The sequence below is a fragment of the Diabrotica virgifera genome, chromosome 5 (genome assembly GCF_917563875.1).
Source record: "Diabrotica virgifera virgifera chromosome 5, PGI_DIABVI_V3a".
Taxonomy (NCBI): Eukaryota; Metazoa; Arthropoda; class Insecta; order Coleoptera; family Chrysomelidae; genus Diabrotica; species Diabrotica virgifera.
This window is the reverse complement of record NC_065447.1, coordinates 215,568,628-215,587,533: the sequence shown is the minus strand read 5'-3', so window position 1 is coordinate 215,587,533 and position 18,906 is coordinate 215,568,628. Positions and strand designations below refer to the sequence as shown.

The 18,906-nt window shown below is 35.2% G+C and overlaps 1 protein-coding gene across 5 annotated transcripts in view; it reads left to right on the top strand.

Annotated features, from left to right (window-relative positions):
- Positions 1-18,906, top strand: part of LOC126885284 (kalirin) — a 1,143,465-nt gene that overhangs the window by 153,708 nt on the left and 970,851 nt on the right. The gene's annotated exons all lie outside the window — the stretch shown is intronic.

Sequence of the window (18,906 nt, the reverse complement as noted above, 5' to 3'; positions counted from 1 at the left end):
CATTGGCTCTACAACCCATGGTGGGTCGTTGCCTCTTCCAGAGTCAGCTTCCATTCCTTCCTATCCTTCGCCTTGGTTTTCCAATTTCATACTCTTAATATTCGTAAGTAAGTCATCTTCCACCTGGTCCTTAAATCGTGCTCTGGGTCTGCCTCTTCTGTCCACTCCATCCTGTCTTTGGTTATAAATGTGTTTCGAATGCTCCATCTCATTCATTCTCTCTAAATGGCCTAGCCACCGCAGCCTGTCTGTTTTGATATACCATACAACACTAGGCTCACTCTTCTTCTTCTTCTTCTTTTGGTATAGACATGACTCTGTCTGTTTTTTCAATGTGCTTCTAGTAAGTTGTCGTTCCATCGTTTTCGTGGTCTTCCCACTGATCGTCTTCCTATTGGGGGACCGTCTCTCGCTGTCCTGACTACCCTATTTGTTGTCATTCGGCTTATGTGGTCATTCCATCCTATTCTTCTGTTTCTTACCCAGTTATTAATGTTATCCACCTTGCATCTCCGTCGTATATCTGTACTTCTAGCTCCGTCCCATAGAGTCTTACCATCGATTTTTCGAAGGGTTTTCATCTCCGCTGTTTCGAGCAGTCTTTTTGTCCTCTCTGTGGTGGGTCGTGTTTCTGCCGCGTATGTCATTATTGGTCTGCGGAAGCGGCAAAGCTCAAAATTATAGCGTATACGTCATAATACGTTTTCCTGCATGCCTTTATAAAAGTATGTCTGAGGATTTTATTTTCAAAACAGCCTAACCGTTCTTTATCACTTTTTGGTATCGTCCACGTTTCTGACGCGTAAGTGAAGACGGGCTTGATTAGAGTTCTGTTTATCAATATTTTTGTTCTTTTTGTGACTATGTTTGATCTTAAAAGTTTCTTTAATCCATAGTACTCCTTCGAAAGTATATGTTCCAGCCCTACTAGTATGATAGAATTGATTAAAAAAATGACATAACCCAGACATCCAAAGTGAAAGTTATGCTTCCACACCAAATTGTTCTATATGGTCCATATAATGTTCAGAAAAAAGTCACACCTTTTTGAGCGTCGGGTTTGGGGGGAGAGGGGGGAGAAGTCGGTAAATTCGTAGTTTTTTACGTTTTTCGTCAATATTTCTAAAACTATGAGGTTTAGCATGAACAACCTTTTATACAAAAATGTTCTACATTAAATTTGAAATAAAAAAGGCTCTATACATAATCCTTCTAAAATGAACGGTTCCAAAGTTACGGAGGTAGTATAGTATAATTAGTAAAAAAGGCTTAAGCAGACATCCAAAGTAAAAGTTTTCCTCCAACACCAAATTGTTCTATATGGTCCACATATTGCTCAGTGAAAAGTTACACCATTTTGAGCGCCCGGTTTGGAGGGAAGATGGGGGAGAAGTCGGTAAATTAGTAGTTTCTTTACGTTTTTCGTCAATATTTCTAAAACTATGTTTAAGCGTGAACAATTTTCTATACAAAAACGTTCTACATAAAATTTAAAACAAAAATGGCCCTATCCATAATTGTTATAAAATCAATGGTTCCAGAGTTACGAAGGGTGAAATGTGGAGGTTTTCGATACTTTTTATATTTTTTGGGCAATTGATGATGATTTTCGGTGGTGAGGTTGACGTTTCTTCAAGGGCTTATCACTAACATACCATCGGCCACTGAAATAGCAAATCCTGTTAAAGAAAATTTCTGTTAATCAGTAAAAATATTATAAATTGCCCAAAAAATATAAATAGTATCGAAAACTTCCACTTTTTACCCTCCGTTACTCCGGAATCGTTGATTTTATAACAATTATGTATGAGACCTTTTTTGTTTTAAATTTGATGTAGAACATTTTTGTATAGAACATTGTTTAGGCTAAAGCATATTTTTAGAAATATTGACGAAAAACATAAAAAAAACTACTAATTTACCGATTTCTCCCCCATCTCCCCCCAAACCGGACGCTCAAAATGGCGTAAACTGAACAATATCTGGACCATATAGAACAATTTGGTGTTGGAGGAAAACTTTTACTTTTAATGTCTGGGTTAGGCCTTTTTTGGACCAATTATACTATACTACCTCCGTAACTTTGGAACCGTTCATGTTAGAAGGATTATGCATAGGGCCTTTTTTGTTTCAAATTTAATGTAGAACATTTTTGTATAGAAGGTTGTTCATGCTAAACCGCATAGTTTTAGATATGTTGACGAAAAACTTGAAAAAACCACGAATTTGCCGATTTCTCCCACCTCTCCAACCCAAACCCGACGCTCAAAATGGTGTGACTTTTTTCTGAACATTGTGTCGACCATATAGAACAATTTGGTGTTGGAGGATAACTTTCACTTTGGATGTCAGGGTTTGGATCTAGTTATACTATACTATACTTGGTTATTATTTGTGACCTTCATATACTTAATTGTATTAGTATTAACGTGTAGCCCCATTCTTTTTGCTGCTGCTTCCAATGCCGTGAACGATTGAACCAGGTCGGCCTTTCTTCTTGCTATGATATCAATGTCGGCTGCATACGCTAGTATTTGTACACTCCTATTAATAATTAATAATGGTCCCTTTTGTTGCTATTCCAGACTCTAATAGCTTTTTCTAGAGCAATTTTGAATAGAAGGCACGATAGGCTATTTCCCTGCCGAAGTCCTGTTTGTATCTGGAATATTCTTGACTGATCCTGTATACTCGAAAATAATTTTAAATAGATGCACATTAGTTTTGTTGTAAACATTTTTTACACCCCATAGTTTCGCTGTAATAAAAGAATACCAGAGCTTTGGGACACCCTATATAGTACTAACAAGTTTATTTAGGCTATTGATATTGAGCTACAGGAATTTTTGGCCTATACCTTTTAACACCAATGCCATAATAAAATTTTAACTGACACAGGTTAGGAAAGTGTCAGTAAAAGAAATTTACGATATATTTTTGATAAATTATTCTCATAGATACATGTCAACGTGAGAAGATAACAAACACGGAAATTCGACATACATACTTTATAGACTCACATGAAAACAGAAACATTGTAACAAGTCGGCACTAAAGTTTGGCATCGACTCGTCTAGGGGATTGCGGAACTCATGACGCACTCTTAATAGTAGAACTGTAATGCAGTTTTCTTTAATATTCATCGGTTTCAAAAATTGCGGAATATTGATCCTTAAATTCAGAATTAAACAAGGATCTTTTACTATGTTCTCTTCAAGATGGGAAACGATAGTGGGGGTTTTATTAACTTTTTTTTAATATTTCTACATTTGTGGTAATTAGTTAATACATATAATAAATTTTAATTCACTAGATATCTACTATATTTTGGTTTCTAAAATATATATATAAATCCCGTTCACAGCGTAATACGCCTTTGGGTTCCCGTTCGCCAAGCCTGTCTATTCTGCCAGTCTTCTTCAGATAGATTTCTTGCTGACATTGCTTTTGAGATTCCTTGGATCCATGTTGTTGGTGGTCGTCCTCGTTTTCTTTTCTCTGGTGGTACCCATTCTAATATCTTTTTGGGTAGTCTTTCTTCCCCCATACGTCTAACATGTCCGTACCATATTAGTTGTTGTTTTTCGATGTCTTCTATAATTGATCTTTGTACTTTCATTTGTCTCCTGATGTCCTCATTTTTCACATGTTCTAATCTAGACTTTCCCGCTGCTCTCCTCCAAAAATCCATTTCAACTGCCAATAGGTTACCTTTAAGTTTTTGTGATAACTGCCACACTTCTGAGCCATAGACGATTACTGGTTTTAATATGGTATTATATATTCGTTTTTTCGTTTCCGGTCTTATATTTTTTTGCCATAATACTGAATTCAACGCACCTATAACTTGTTTTCCTTTGGTTATTCTGTCTTTTATGGCTTCATCACTTCGTCCTGTCTTTGTCAGTTTTACCCCCAAATATGTACATTGGTCACATTTCTTAATAGTTTCATCTTCTAAGTCGAGGTCATCTGGATTATTTTCTCCTCCTACGCAAAGATATTGTGTTTTTTGGACATTTACTTCGAGGCCCCATTTTTTGTACTCTTCCATTAGTTTTCTAGCCATATACTCCAGGTCTTCTTTGTCTTGGGCAATAACTACCTGGTCATCTGCATAGTGCAACGTATATAACGTTTCATCCCCAATAGATAGCCCCATCCCTTTACACTTCTTCTTCCAGTGCCTGAGTGCTTCATCGATATATATGTTGAACAGTATGGGAGATAAACAACAACCTTGCTTAAGTCCTTTTGTTACCTGAAAACCATTAGACACCTCTTTTCCTATTTTAACTTTTGCTATTGTGTTCTTATAAAGCTCTTTAATAGCATCGATTAGTGTAACGCTGATACTGGTTTTCTCCAATACTTTCCACAACTTCGCAACAGGCACGGTGTCATATGCTTTTGTTAAATCGACTAAGAGTAAATGCACTTCTCGAGATCTCAGTGTTCTTTTCTCAAGTATTTGGGATAAGCAGAAAATACTATCTATTGTGGATCGTCCTGCTCTGAATCCGTTTTGTTCTTCTGACTCAAAAGGGCGGTATTCTTCGCATATGCGTTCTTTTATAATTCTTCCATATAATCTGCTAAGCGTACTCGTAACAGTTATGGTTTCTAAAATACTTGTTTCTAATGTAAATATAGTCTTATCTAAATTAGATTAGAATGTGAAAAATACTATGAAAAGAAAAACAAGTTAACCCTTAACTACTGACGTGAATGTTTCAGGACGCAGACTCTGACATGCGGTATGTCATACTGCTGCCTATTCTCCTTTGTTTTCAATATGAATGTATCTTATATCACTGTATCTTTTTTTTACTTCAACTACGGAATGATTTTTCACACTGCTATAGAATAAAATACTACTCCAAATGAAATAAACTTTATTTTTTCAAGAAAATTGGTTTAGGTTCTTGCAAAATCCTTTTAAACTGAATTACAAAAAAGCTTGGAGTATTGGTAACTATGCGGACGACTTGGTAATTGTAGTTCGAGGACGCTTTACCAAAGTAATTTGAGAGAGACTTTAAGTCGCTCTGAGGATGGTGGACAGCTGGTGTGAGGAAGAAGGCCTGAAGGTTAACCCTCAAAAAACATCCGTCGTGCCCTTCACCAGGAAAAGAGCACTGCAAGGCTTACAGCCACTAGCGCTCAAGGGAGTAGAAATCCCATTCACAAGTCAGGCCAAGTACTTAGGTGTAATATTCGGCCAGAGGCTGACATGGAATGTACACATTCAAAAAGTCACACAGAAGGCCATTATGGCCCTGAACAGATGTAGACGAATGTGTGGTAAGAATTGGGGGTTAAATCCTAAAATGAACCTCTGGTTATACACAAGGGTTATAAGGCCCATGATAACTTACGGTTCAGTGGCGTGGTGGAACAAAACGCAACAGTCCAGGGCGATTCGATTGCTCAGTAGCACACAAAGGCTTGCATGCTTGAGTGTTACAGGAGCCATGAGAACAGCCCCAACGGACGTGCTAGAAGTTCTGCTAAACCTACCACCTCTGCATATATATATATATATATATATATATATATATATATATATATATATATATATATATAATGTGATATTCAAAGATCGGTGTGCTCAAAGCACTTGATTAGATAATTAACTAATTAATTAAATTTAATTTTAATGATGCACTTATGATTTAATCACACTATTTAATGCTCTAATCTCAGGGTTTTATATTCTCGTGCTTCAATATCTCCTTTGCTTTACATATGATAAATAAGGTCAAAGATTAACGGAATAAAACACATATATGGTACAAAAGCATCTATTGAAATAAATTCACCCTCAAAATATCCTCTAAAAATAATATTTCCTATTCTGATTATTGAAATAACCCTACCACTATCTAAAGTACTTATTGAAATTTGCGTTATGAATAATTCTACAAAAAAAATAAAACTGTCTCTCGGATGATGAGTTGTCCAAATTCTTGTCTCTGGTCGCCTACAATTTACTCTTAGCAGCCCCCTATGTAGTCAGCAATCTCGCAACAAATTATTGCAAGCCTATTGTCATTAATGACCCCCTACAGATGCACGTATCTTTCAAAAAACAATGCTAGCCTTTTCTCCTCTCGATAAACTGAATCTATTTCTCGTTCCGGCATGCAACGGTGACTCTTGGAATATAAGTAGAACAATATAACTTACAATGCTTTACGTGATGAGCTTCCGTCAGGACACTTATTTCAACAAACTCACAACTATTCACTTATCTGCCTTACTACTTCAGGAGACTCTTAGAGATCACCACTAGTCGACTTAACGATCATTTAACAACTGACTCTTCTTCCACCCTCTAACATTTCGCTAAACTCCCATTCTTCATACCTAGCCCCTCCTTTTTCCTTCTTCACCAATCCGAGTTCCTCAATTTTATCCCCATCTACCTTTCAGATAACAAACACCAATTTTCCCTACCATTAGAAATTTCCTAAAACTAATTACATGCCAATCGGTTTTTTTTTCCTTTCTTAATATCTAAACAAAGATTACATTCATTTAAATTTCTAAATACAATTGTTCCCTCGCCGCAAAAGTCCATTTGGGAAACCCGGTCTCATTGTCCAAACACATAACCACTTTCTTATCATACTAACTGTACAAAGAAAATACTTAATCCCTATTTAAATTTTGTTTACCTACGGCCATCCAAAGATAATTGACTTTCATTTCTTCGAAATGAATTTTGGTATATTTTTATTATATGTTTTAACTTTTCTAAAATATTAAGATCGAAACCATATTAATTCAAATTTTACATATCTTAACAACTCCCCGCCATTTGATTTGCCGAAAAAATTCTGTTATTTATTTAAATGACACAAGTTTTTTTAGGATCAAATTATTCCATTATGTTACCAAACTCTACTCATGATACTTATAAATGTCGTGAATGTTAAAAATACCCCGTATCTTGCCTGTCTCTATATGCGCTAATTCATAACTATTTACCCCATTTTCCGTATTGACCCTATATGGACCTTCAAATACCGGCATCAATTTAGCACAAATACCATTTTGTAAATTGGACACCCTCAGTGCCCTCACTAAAACTTTATCCCCTTTCTGGAATGTAACCGGCCTTCTTCTTCGGGTCCTCTCTTGCCTTTGGAGATATTTCTCTCCACTTCGTCTCAATCTTCGTTGAACCACCTCGATCACTTCTTCGTATTGTCTGGGGGCGGTGTCTTCCCACGGTCTCGTAGGCATTGTTCCTTTCATTACATATAAAGGCGTCTCCTTGGTAACCGTATTTGGTGCACAGTTCAAATACGTCTCTATTTCAAACACTTTTCTGTCCCAATGTCGATGATGTTCTTCCGCAGCAATTCTTAGAAATTTTGTGACTTCTTGTATAAAACGCTCTGATGGGTTGCTCTGTGGATGTCGGATGCTTACAAATTTTGTATTTATGCCTCTCTCTCTTAATTCCCCTTTAAAACGGTCATTCCTAAAGTATGTCGCATTGTCCAACAAAATATTGTCTGGTCTTCCCACTATCTTCCGAAGTATTTCAGCTCCTTTCGTGGTTCTACATGGGTACAGTTTTAAATACTTTGAGAAAACATCCACCATAACTAATATGTGTTTATTCCTCTGTGTTGTTGTTATTAAATCGCTCAACATATCAATGGCGACAATATCCAGTTTCTTCCGAGCTATGACGTTTTTTGTGATGTTTTCGTTTTTGAAATTCTTACTTTTACACTTTTGGCATGTCTCGCAATTTCGAGTCATCTCTTTGGCTATTGTATAGTCCTGTCGACAAATGTAGTTCTCCCTGAACATAAGCCACACCTTCCTGCTTCCAATGTGTCCGTTGTCACAGTATAATTTTGCTAAAACTTCTTTTGCCATCTGTTCCGTGATTACATATAGTTCTTTACCATCGACCCTCTTAAAATATAAGTTATCTTCTTGTTCGGCCCTTTGCTTTTCTCTTTCATCCAGTTGTTCCTGATTTTCCCTGATCTGAGCCAAAGAAAATAAGCCTGCTTCTTCTCTCATTATGTTCATGCCAACGTGGAGAGTTTTGTGGTCCTCTTTGCGGAATTGTTCATCTCTCGTCAACGCATCAGCCAAGATATTGTCAGTTCCTTTGATATATTTAAATTCAAAATCATACTCTTGAAGTAAAAGAATGCCCCTATGAATTCTATTATTTACCAGCCTATTTTTCATTATATGTACCAAAGCTACATGGTCTGTTTCAACGGTGAATTTTGCCCCTAGTAGGTAAAACCGTAATTTATTTACACAAAATAACACACTGGCGAACTCTAATTCAGTAACGCTGTACTTTCTCTCATATGTTTTGGTTACACGGGAGACAAAACAGATTGGCACCTCTACATCGTCTTGGATTTGTGATAACACCCCTGCGAATTTTGTTATGGAAGCATCGGTCCGGAGAATGAAAGGTTGATCATATCTTGGGTGGTGTACTCTTACAGCTGTGGAGAAAGCTCCTTTTAAATTTTTGAAAGCCATTTCTTGTTCCCTTCCCCATTTCCACCTAACATTTTTCTTAAGTAATGCTATCAACGGTATTTCTTTTGTGCTGATGTCTGGTATTAGTTTTTTGAAATAGTTTACCATTCCCAAAAATCCCCGCAATGTTTTTAAATTGGTTGGCCTAGCGTAGTTATTTATAATTTCGATTCTATCTTCTGCAAGACTAATCCCTTTTGTGTCTAATTTGAATCCTAAATACAGTATTTCCTTTTGGAAAAACTGACACTTTTGAATATTTAATTTCAATCCCGCTTGATCCAGTTCTTCTAGCACAGTGTGAATATGTCGTAGATGGCTTGTTATATCTGGTGAGAAAATTAATAAATCATCTATGTAATGTACAACAAATTCTTCATGCCTATTTAAGATTGTGTTCAATGCGCGAACCAAAGCAGCGCATGTACTCTGTAGGCCAAATGGTACCACCCTAAATCGGTATACCACTCCGTCGATCGAAAAAGCGGTATAATTTCGACATTTCTCTGCCAAAGGTATTAACCAAAAACTATGTTTCAAATCGATTTTGGAAAAAATGTGTGACCCTGTGATTCGTCCAAATATGGCTTCGATGTTCAAAGGCGCTTCGTATTGCGCGATTGTGTGTGAATTAATGTTTCTTGCATCTAAACATAATCGCAAATCACCACTCGATTTTTTAACGCATACTATCGGGTTGATATATGGAGAGTCACATCTTTCTATCACCTTGTCTTCGATCATTTTTTCAATTTCCTGTCCGACGCTTTGCCTGTATTTATACGGGATTGGATATGTCTTGGATTTAAAATTTTCTAAGTTTTTAACTTTAAAAGAATGTTCATAATTTTTAGCCACTCGGCTTTCTTCATTAATCAAATCTCCATAATTTTCTAGAATCTTCTCTACTTCCTTTTCCATGTTTTCTCCACATTTTAATTTTCTTTCATCCTCATTTTGTTCGCATGTGTTCACTGTCCATAATATTTCTTCATAAAATTCTGGATTCTCGTCCATTATTGCCATTTCTTCTCTGTCCTCATCCTTTATTTCTTCTTCTGTTTTTTTTTTATCTTCAATTTCCATTTGGTATCCCGAGCACCATGTTTCTACTGCTTTCATTTCTCTTATGAGAACTTCCTTTTCTTCCTGCTTCCTTTCTGTTTTATCGTCGATTGCCGACAATTCTTCCGTATCTTCGATTTCCTGTCTTTCTCTTGTATCCACCGTGTTTTCCTTCTTTCTTTTTGAACTCTTCTTCTTTTTCTTCCTTCTTTTTTTTTTCTGGTTGATTTTTTTCTTGTACTTTCGGTTTTTCCTCTACAGTCATATTGATTTCTTTATGTTTTTCCTGTTCATTTATCTTTTCAACAATTATTTTCCTCTCTATTTCCGTTTCTTCTTCTATGTTGTCTGGTTCTGCTCTGATTTCCAGTTTATTCTCCGAAAAATTTATGGTGATATGTTTTTCACTCAATTCATCAATTCCCGCTATCATATCATGGTTTAAATCTTCGATCACCACACATTGCATAATATAGTATTTGTCTCCCACTCTGATCCGCACTCCCAAACCTTCATTTACTGTCGTCAATTTTTTGTTGTTTGCACCCACTAAAGCAACCCTAGGAATTTTATACACAAATCTGTCCAAATTTAATTCTTTTACTAGTTTCTTATTGATTAACGATATCTCCGATCCAGAATCAATCAAAATTTTAATCGCTTTATGTTTTATAAATGCATCTAAGAATATTAAATTTGAATTAGAACTTTGTCTTTCATTTCCCGCCAACTGTATAAACTCTCTCGGATGACAAAATATACCGGAGAGTTGTTTATGTTTGTTCAGTGGATGCTTTATTGAAAATCCTGTCTGGATTCATTGCATACATCTTCTTCCTCGTTTTCTATTGTTACATGATTCATCTCCCTTCTATTTTGTCGTTGGAAATTCTGATTGTTTCTACCGTCCCTTTGTTCGTTCGTATTCCTAGTCGGAGGATTTTGTGCATCTCTGTTTCTGTTGTGATTTTCATATGTTCTATTTTTTTCGTGATTCCTGTTATCATAATTTTGTTGTCTATTGTAATTTTGGTATTCTCTCGGCCTATCTTCGTTTGTTGATTGGGCATGTCGGTTTCTCTGGTCATAATTTGATTGATACCTTCTTGCCGGTCCATTATATTGTTCATGTTGTCTTCTGTTTCGCATTTCTCTTCTTTTTGCTTCCCTTACTTGAAGGAATTGGCACAAACTATCAATATCTTGATAGTTTCTCAAAATCACGTGGTCCTCCAGCGTTTCTTCGAAATGTCTGCTTATCATTTCTACCAGTTGTTCGGTAGAGTATTTGTAGTCTAGATATTTGGAATTGTTATATATCTGCAAAGCATATCTTTCTTCCGATATTCCCATTTTCTCGTGATATCTTCCATTCTGTAGCTCTTGGTTGATTTCCCTCTGTTTAACTTTCCCCCAGAAATAGTTGAGAAATTTATTTTCGAAATCTGTCCAATTTTCAAACTCATCTTCTTTACTTTCATACCATAACGCTGCTCCTTCTTTCAGATGGTTTCTAATTGTTTCTTTGCAGTCGTCAAAATATCTAATATGTTGCAATTTGGTTTTCAAATTTTTAACAAATGGTACTGGGTGTGTTTTTCTAATATCCCCTCCAAATTGTATTTTCGCGTCGCTTGTACCAAGGATAATCATTTCCCTTCTTTCTCCACAATTCTGTTGATTCTTGAGTTCCGCAATTTGTTTTTCGTTTTGCTTAAATTTTTCTTCTATTTCTCGCCTGTCTTCTTGTATTGCATTTTCAAATTTGCTTTCTAACTGTTCTAATTCCATCTTCTGCACAGTCTTAATATCCTTCATTTTAGTTTCTATTTCTTCTCGTTGCATCTTCAGTTTCCTTTCTGTTTCTTCTCTAACTTTTTCTAAACAGGCTTTCACTTCATTTTCATATTTTTCCAAATGCTTTTCCAATTTGCCATCATTCTCTTCCAATTTCTGTTCTATTCTCTGTGATATTTCTCTTTGTGTTTCTTCCATTTTTTGTTGTGTTATTTCCATGGCTCGTTTTGCTTCCTGTTGATTTTTCTCTATTTTTTGTTGTGTTTCTTCCATGGCTCGTTTTGATTCCTGTTGATTTTCTTGCATTGTCCTTTTTGTTTCCTGTTGATTTCTATCCATTTGTTGTGATTGGAGTTGCATCAGTTGCAATAGTTTCTCTATTCCTGTTAATTCCTGTTCTTTTCTCTCCATAATCGTTGTATCTCCTTCATTACCCAATCCTTCTTCAACAATTTTTTCCTCTTCTCTGTTATTCTCTCTGCTTTCTTGCATTTTGCTTTGCCTCCTTGTGGTCGACATGTTGTTTCTTTTTGTTACTGTTTTCTTTGTCCCCGCCAAATGTGAAATTTTACAACACTCTATAAGTTGCAGAACACGACAAATATTTCTCCCCAAATTTAATAAATTTTCGCCACAAATATCAAATATGCAATCAGTAAATTTCAAAATAAATATCAAATGTACGATTGGTAAAAATATTAAATAATTCAATAGCAGTAAATATCAACTATCTACGATCAATCCATAAATCAAAAATATTTTTACACCTGGAAAAATTGTCAAATTATCTCTGGATCACCTGTAGTTATTCCTTATCTCTTTCCCTACCATCAAATGCAAAGCTGCGATATTTTTTAAGCCACCACGTTCTGGGCTCCAGTTAATGTGATATTCAAAGATCGGTGTGCTCAAAGCACTTGATTAGATAATTAACTAATTAATTAAATTTAATTTTAATGATGCACTTATGATTTAATCACACTATTTAATGCTCTAATCTCAGGGTTTTATATTCTCGTGCTTCAATATCTCCTTTGCTTTACATATGATAAATAAGGTCAAAGATTAACGGAATAAAACACATATATGGTACAAAAGCATCTATTGAAATAAATTCACCCTCAAAATATCCTCTAAAAATAATATTTCCTATTCTGATTATTGAAATAACCCTACCACTATCTAAAGTACTTATTGAAATTTGCGTTATGAATAATTCTACAAAAAAAATAAAACTGTCTCTCGGATGATGAGTTGTCCAAATTCTTGTCTCTGGTCGCCTACAATTTACTCTTAGCAGCCCCCTGTGTAGTCAGCAATCTCGCAACAAATTATTGCAAGCCTATTGTCATTAATGACCCCCTACAGATGCACGTATCTTTCAAAAAACAATGCTAGCCTTTTCTCCTCTCGATAAACTGAATCTATTTCTCGTTCCGGCATGCAACGGTGACTCTTGGAATATAAGTAGAACAATATAACTTACAATGCTTTACGTGATGAGCTTCCGTCAGGACACTTATTTCAACAAACTCACAACTATTCACTTATCTGCCTTACTACTTCAGGAGACTCTTAGAGATCACCACTAGTCGACTTAACGATCATTTAACAACTGACTCTTCTTCCACCCTCTAACATTTCGCTAAACTCCCATTCTTCATACCTAGCCCCTCCTTTTTCCTTCTTCACCAATCCGAGTTCCTCAATTTTATCCCCATCTACCTTTCAGATAACAAACACCAATTTTCCCTACCATTAGAAATTTCCTAAAACTAATTACATGCCAATCGGTTTTTTTTTCCTTTCTTAATATCTAAACAAAGATTACATTCATTTAAATTTCTAAATACAATTGTTCCCTCGCCGCAAAAGTCCATTTGGGAAACCCGGTCTCATTGTCCAAACACATAACCACTTTCTTATCATACTAACTGTACAAAGAAAATACTTAATCCCTATTTAAATTTTGTTTACCTACGGCCATCCAAAGATAATTGACTTTCATTTCTTCGAAATGAATTTTGGTATATTTTTATTATATGTTTTAACTTTTCTAAAATATTAAGATCGAAACCATATTAATTCAAATTTTACATATCTTAACAATATATATATATATATATATATATATATATATATATATATATATATTGAATTATAGTGAATTAAGTATGTTCTATGGGAAATAAGCCACAATTTTACTAAAAAATGAATTTATTTAATATAACAATAAATAGCTTCAGAACAACATACAGAGTGAAGCTAGATCAACAGTCCATCGGTTGATCCAGGGCCAAGCTCCAATAAGTATGATGCAGGGAGCTGATAACTTAAGGCTATACCAGGACATAAAGGCAGACCCCGTTCTAGGAATGCCTGTAGACCGAATGGTTACGAGGTATAGCTTTAACAAAAATTTTCAAATCACAATACCAAAAAGAGGGGACTGGGAAACTGGTCCGCCGATAACGGCAAACTCAATATGGTATGCGGACGGCTCCAAAACCGATATAGGTGCAGGGGCTGGAATATATGACATAAAACCAAGGACGGAAGTCCGGATATGTCTAGGAACATATACGACCGTATTTCAAGCCGAAGTAGCTGCTATACAAAGGTGCGCTACGGAACTAATCAGCCGAAATCTAGATAACGACTCCATCGTTATCTATTCGGATAGTCAAGCGGCTCTAAAGGCTCTCAGTTCGGTGCAGGTCGATTCATGGCTGGTATGGAACTGTTTGAATGTCCTCTCTCAGGTGGGAAGTCGAAACAGGTTGAGACTTGCCTGGGTGCCGGGACATAAGGGTCATCGTGGCAACGAGAAGGCCGATGAATTGGTCCGAGAAGGGGCATCTACGCCACTGGTTGGTCCGGAACCCTTCTTTGGAATCGCAAATACGATAAAAAGAGCAGCTATACACAAATGGGTGCAACAGAAGTCTCTTGAATGGTGGAACAACTCCCCAGGACAGAGGTAGGCCAAACAGGTCATCAAAGGACATTCGGCTAAATTTACAGCAGACTTACTTTCGCGCAGTCGCAGCACTGTCAGAATGATAGTGGGTCTGCTGACTGGACACTGTAGACTCAATAGACACTTGAGTCTCATAGGCCTGACAGAAGAGGACACCTGTCGGTTCTGTCTGGAAGAAGAGGAAACCGCTCTACACGTTCTGTGTAATTGCGAAGGTCTCGCACGAGTGCGGTTTCTAGAACTTGGGGAGGAAAAACCGTAAGCACCAGGCTACAGGAAAAGGCCACTATCAAGGCTGTTGACTCTCATTAAGAGGACCAAGCTAGATGAAGTGCTTTAAAAGAAGGGGGAAACTCAATAGATCTGCAAAGGTCGCAGTGTATCAGGCTCTATTGGCCGCCCCATTTTCTACATTCTACATTCTACATTGGTAACTAAAAAATAGTAAAAGCAGTTGAAAGTATAATATCTGAATGAACTTTCTGCCATACTCTTGCGAAACAATACACTGGACTGCTTTTAACTATAGAAACGTAAACACTGACATGCGGTTCATGATACCATAACAACGAAGCTCAAAAGGTTGGTCATCATCACGACTATTTGTAATCTGTTTACCACTGCTCTATGTACATAGGTACCTGATTTAAGGAACATTTGAACCACTCACATAATATCTCCCTGAGTGATATTTTGCAGAAGCTGGTATTTTGTCCCTCACATAATACGGTCTATGTCTAGATATACTAATTTTCGTATCTTTACTTCATTATTCAATTCTGTTTCTTTTGAGAATCTTCAGAAATCTTCTTCATTGGTAATTCGGTCTAAATAATATATTTTTAAAATTCTTCTCTAATGCCACAAAAATATTCTTCTCTATAAACAAATGAATGTACAAATGTTTTAAAAAAATTATAACTTCAAACGGGTATAACTTTAATACATATAAAGATAAAGTAATTTAACGAATATAAAAAGAAATGAATCCCTCTCATTGGCTGTATACTGTATACCATAATAAAAATTACTTAGAAGTGAAAATCTTTCTTTGTAAATCATATATAATTTATTTAAAAATTGTTTCTAAAAAAGATCCAAGTTGGACTCAATGTAGGTACATCACAAACAAACGTTTTCGGACTAATCAGTCCATCATCATGTTAGACTCCAGATCCAAAGCAGTTGAAACTAGCTACTCAGTTAGGTCGAATGACCTTTCAAATGTAACATTTTAGCCATCTAGGCTACATTGAAAACAACAATAAATATTAATAGAATAAATTATTTTAAATCAACATGGTGTCTTCATCTTAGCTTCAAACTTCATGGTTGGGTTGAATACAGTAGGAAACAGTTTTAACATCGTAGTAACAGTAGATGGCTAAAATGTTACATTTTAAAGGTCATTCGACCTAACTCAGTAGCTAGTTTCAACTGCTTTGGATCTGGAGTCTAACATGATGATGGACTGATTAGTCCGAAAACGTTTGTTTGTGATGTACCTACATTGAGTCCAATTTGGATCTTTTTTAGAAACAATTTTTAAATAAATTATATATCATTTACAAATAAAGATTTTGACTTCTTAAGTAATTTAACGAACTTTATTTGAAAATATGTATGTGAATTAAGCTTTAAAATGAGACTTCGCAGAACTCATTTGCATGCGTAAAAGCCGAGTTACAATCGAAAATGGTTCGAAAAATACTTATTTTGGATGATGCACTAATTTTACAATATCGTGGGTTCTAATTATTGGATTTAAGTTTAGTAAACGCCATTTTCTTTGTTTTTTATTAAGGAACAAATTTTATTTGAAAAAGTTTTTTGTCTTTTAGTTCACGAGATAGAGCCTTATAAACAATAATTATAAACAATTAAATTGTTTATGACAATTTTTTGACCATTCAGATCTAAATCTACCCTCGAAATTCCGTAATCAGCAGCCAAAAATCCATAAGAAATACTTGGTAGGAGAGCCCAAGCGGAGATTTTTACAGTTACTCGAGCGCGTCAGATTATCACATAGGGAGAAGCTTTGTACCCTGTAAATGTACCCCCTACCATAGGAGAGTTCGTTAAGGGGGGTCCGAAAAAAAATCTATCCTTAAAAAACTCGAAATCGTCAAATTAAGTTAAGGTAAGTTAAGTACATGCCTAACAGTGTATACTTCAAAAATCTGACGGTTTGAGTGGCGCGTAAGGAAATGAGTGAGTCATAAAGTTTTACAAGAAAAAAGCGAATATTTCGAGAAATAAACGTCAGATCGAAAAACTAAAACATACATGTTCAATATTTTTCAAAAATCTGTCAAATGATGCCAAACACGACCTCCCACGGAGAGGGGTGGGGGTAAATTTAAAGTTTTAAATAGGAACCCCGCAATATCTCGTGAAATGAACATCAGATCGAAAAACTGCAAAATACACATATTCAGTATTTTTGAAAAATCTATCGAATGACACGACCCCTCACGGAGGTAGGGTGGGGGTTACTTTAAAATCTTAAATAGGAGCCCAGATTTTTTTATTGCAGATTTGGATTCCTTACGTAAAAATAAGTAACTTTTATTCGAGACATTTTTTCTAATTATGAATAGACGGTGCTGTAATCGGAAAAATCGATTGTTGGAAAATTAAATTAAAAAATGGAATGTTGTTCTGAAGCTATTTCCTTGTGGCATTTTTATAATTAAGTACTTTCGATGGGAAATAAGCCACAATATTATTTTGTATTTTGACAACGACACCCGACTTGGGCGTCGAAACGTTAATAAATTATTTTTTTGCTAAAATTGTGGCTTATTTCCCATCGAAAGTACTTAATTATAAAAAATGGAAAGTCCCCACTTAAATGGAAAACTTGACTTAACTTATTTTTGGTTTTATGACCTACTCTTCACAACCCAATAGGTCCCCATAACGCTCGAATAACATTTTCTACAGTTTTTAATGATTCGGCGTTTAAAGGATTAATTTACTTTCTACTTCTTTTTAGTTTTTTATTTTCCACTGTTTATGACTTAATGTTAAAGTATTAATAAAAAAACAATTACACTTTTAATATACCACATCTAGTAATAATCATCAATAAAATAAAAACATTCATGATCGTGTTTATATTTTCCTTTCATAAACATGTTTAGAGGTTGAATTAATTGGTTATCGTGTGGTTACAAATTAATGTGACAAATTAAGCCTTTTAAATTGTTCGTTATAATTGTTTATACTCTACTAATTCATGTATATCTCCTACTAATGGAAATTTATAATGACACTAAATACAAATATGCATTCGAATACGTACTTATACACATACCCACATTTATACACATAATTTTAATTTCTACAATTTACCCGTTTTTAATTATGAGTGGGTCGTTTCAGTTGAAAAAATCTTCCGACAATTATTATGAGTTACCATTGGTATCTGACCAAGGCATTTAGCACAAAATAACGTCGTTCTTGGATGTGAAGAGAACTAACCCACATTTTCTCAAAAATGAGTTAACTGCAGCATCGCAATCAGAAAGAAAGGTTCCATGTTTTGGAAATGTTCCATTTTGAATGAAACAACATATTCACGTAGCTCTCTTCACTACAACGTGGAACCTTTCTTTCTGATTGCGATGCTGCAGTTAACTCTTTTTTGAGAAAATGTGGGTTAGCTATCTTCACATCCACGACGACGATAAATCGATTTTTAAATACAGCACCTAGAGACTTACAACTTTTTGCATTGCGTTCAGGTCGGTTCTGATGTCATATTCTCATATGTAGACTTAGGCAAATATGCAAATTGCATATTTTGCATATTATGCATAAAAAATGCAAAAATTTCCAATTTTGCATATTTTTATATAAGTGTGCATAAAGCGCATATAATTTTAAATTTTGGTTGTAACTACACATATATTTTTATATTACTGTAACAAGTAGCTTGGAAATCTCAATATTTAACTTTGTTTTATAATCTCTTGGTACATATTCAAATTTTGGGTACCTGAATGTAGTAACTAATAAAAGAGCGGCTTGTACACAGTTTTGTCACGTTTTGGTTACAAAGGTTCCAAAATCAGCCAGTTTATATCTCTATGTAAAAATTTTTATTTTGACGGCCCATTTCGCTTTTGTTGTAAAATAAGCTGTGAACACGTGTCTTCGTAATTGTGAATAATTATTGTGCTTTGAAAATGCCGCAAATAAACAGTTCAGTGTCGTGGTGTCATTCATAAAATCAAACACTAGTTTTGTTCAGAAAACTATTACTCAATTAGAATCCTCCAAATAATTATCATTGTTAGACAGTACATTTTAAATAAAAGAATTTGAATCATTGTTTCAAAACGTTAAAAGTAATACATATTGGATAGGAAATTTTTCAAAAATTTAAAGCAACCATGGAAAAAAAACAGTGGTTATTACCACATTCTTTCTCAAGTGGTTCAAGTACTAGCTGGGACATTTTTCGAAGCACTTAATTTAGAACCAACTATTATCGTAAATTTGAACAATGCCCCAATTACATC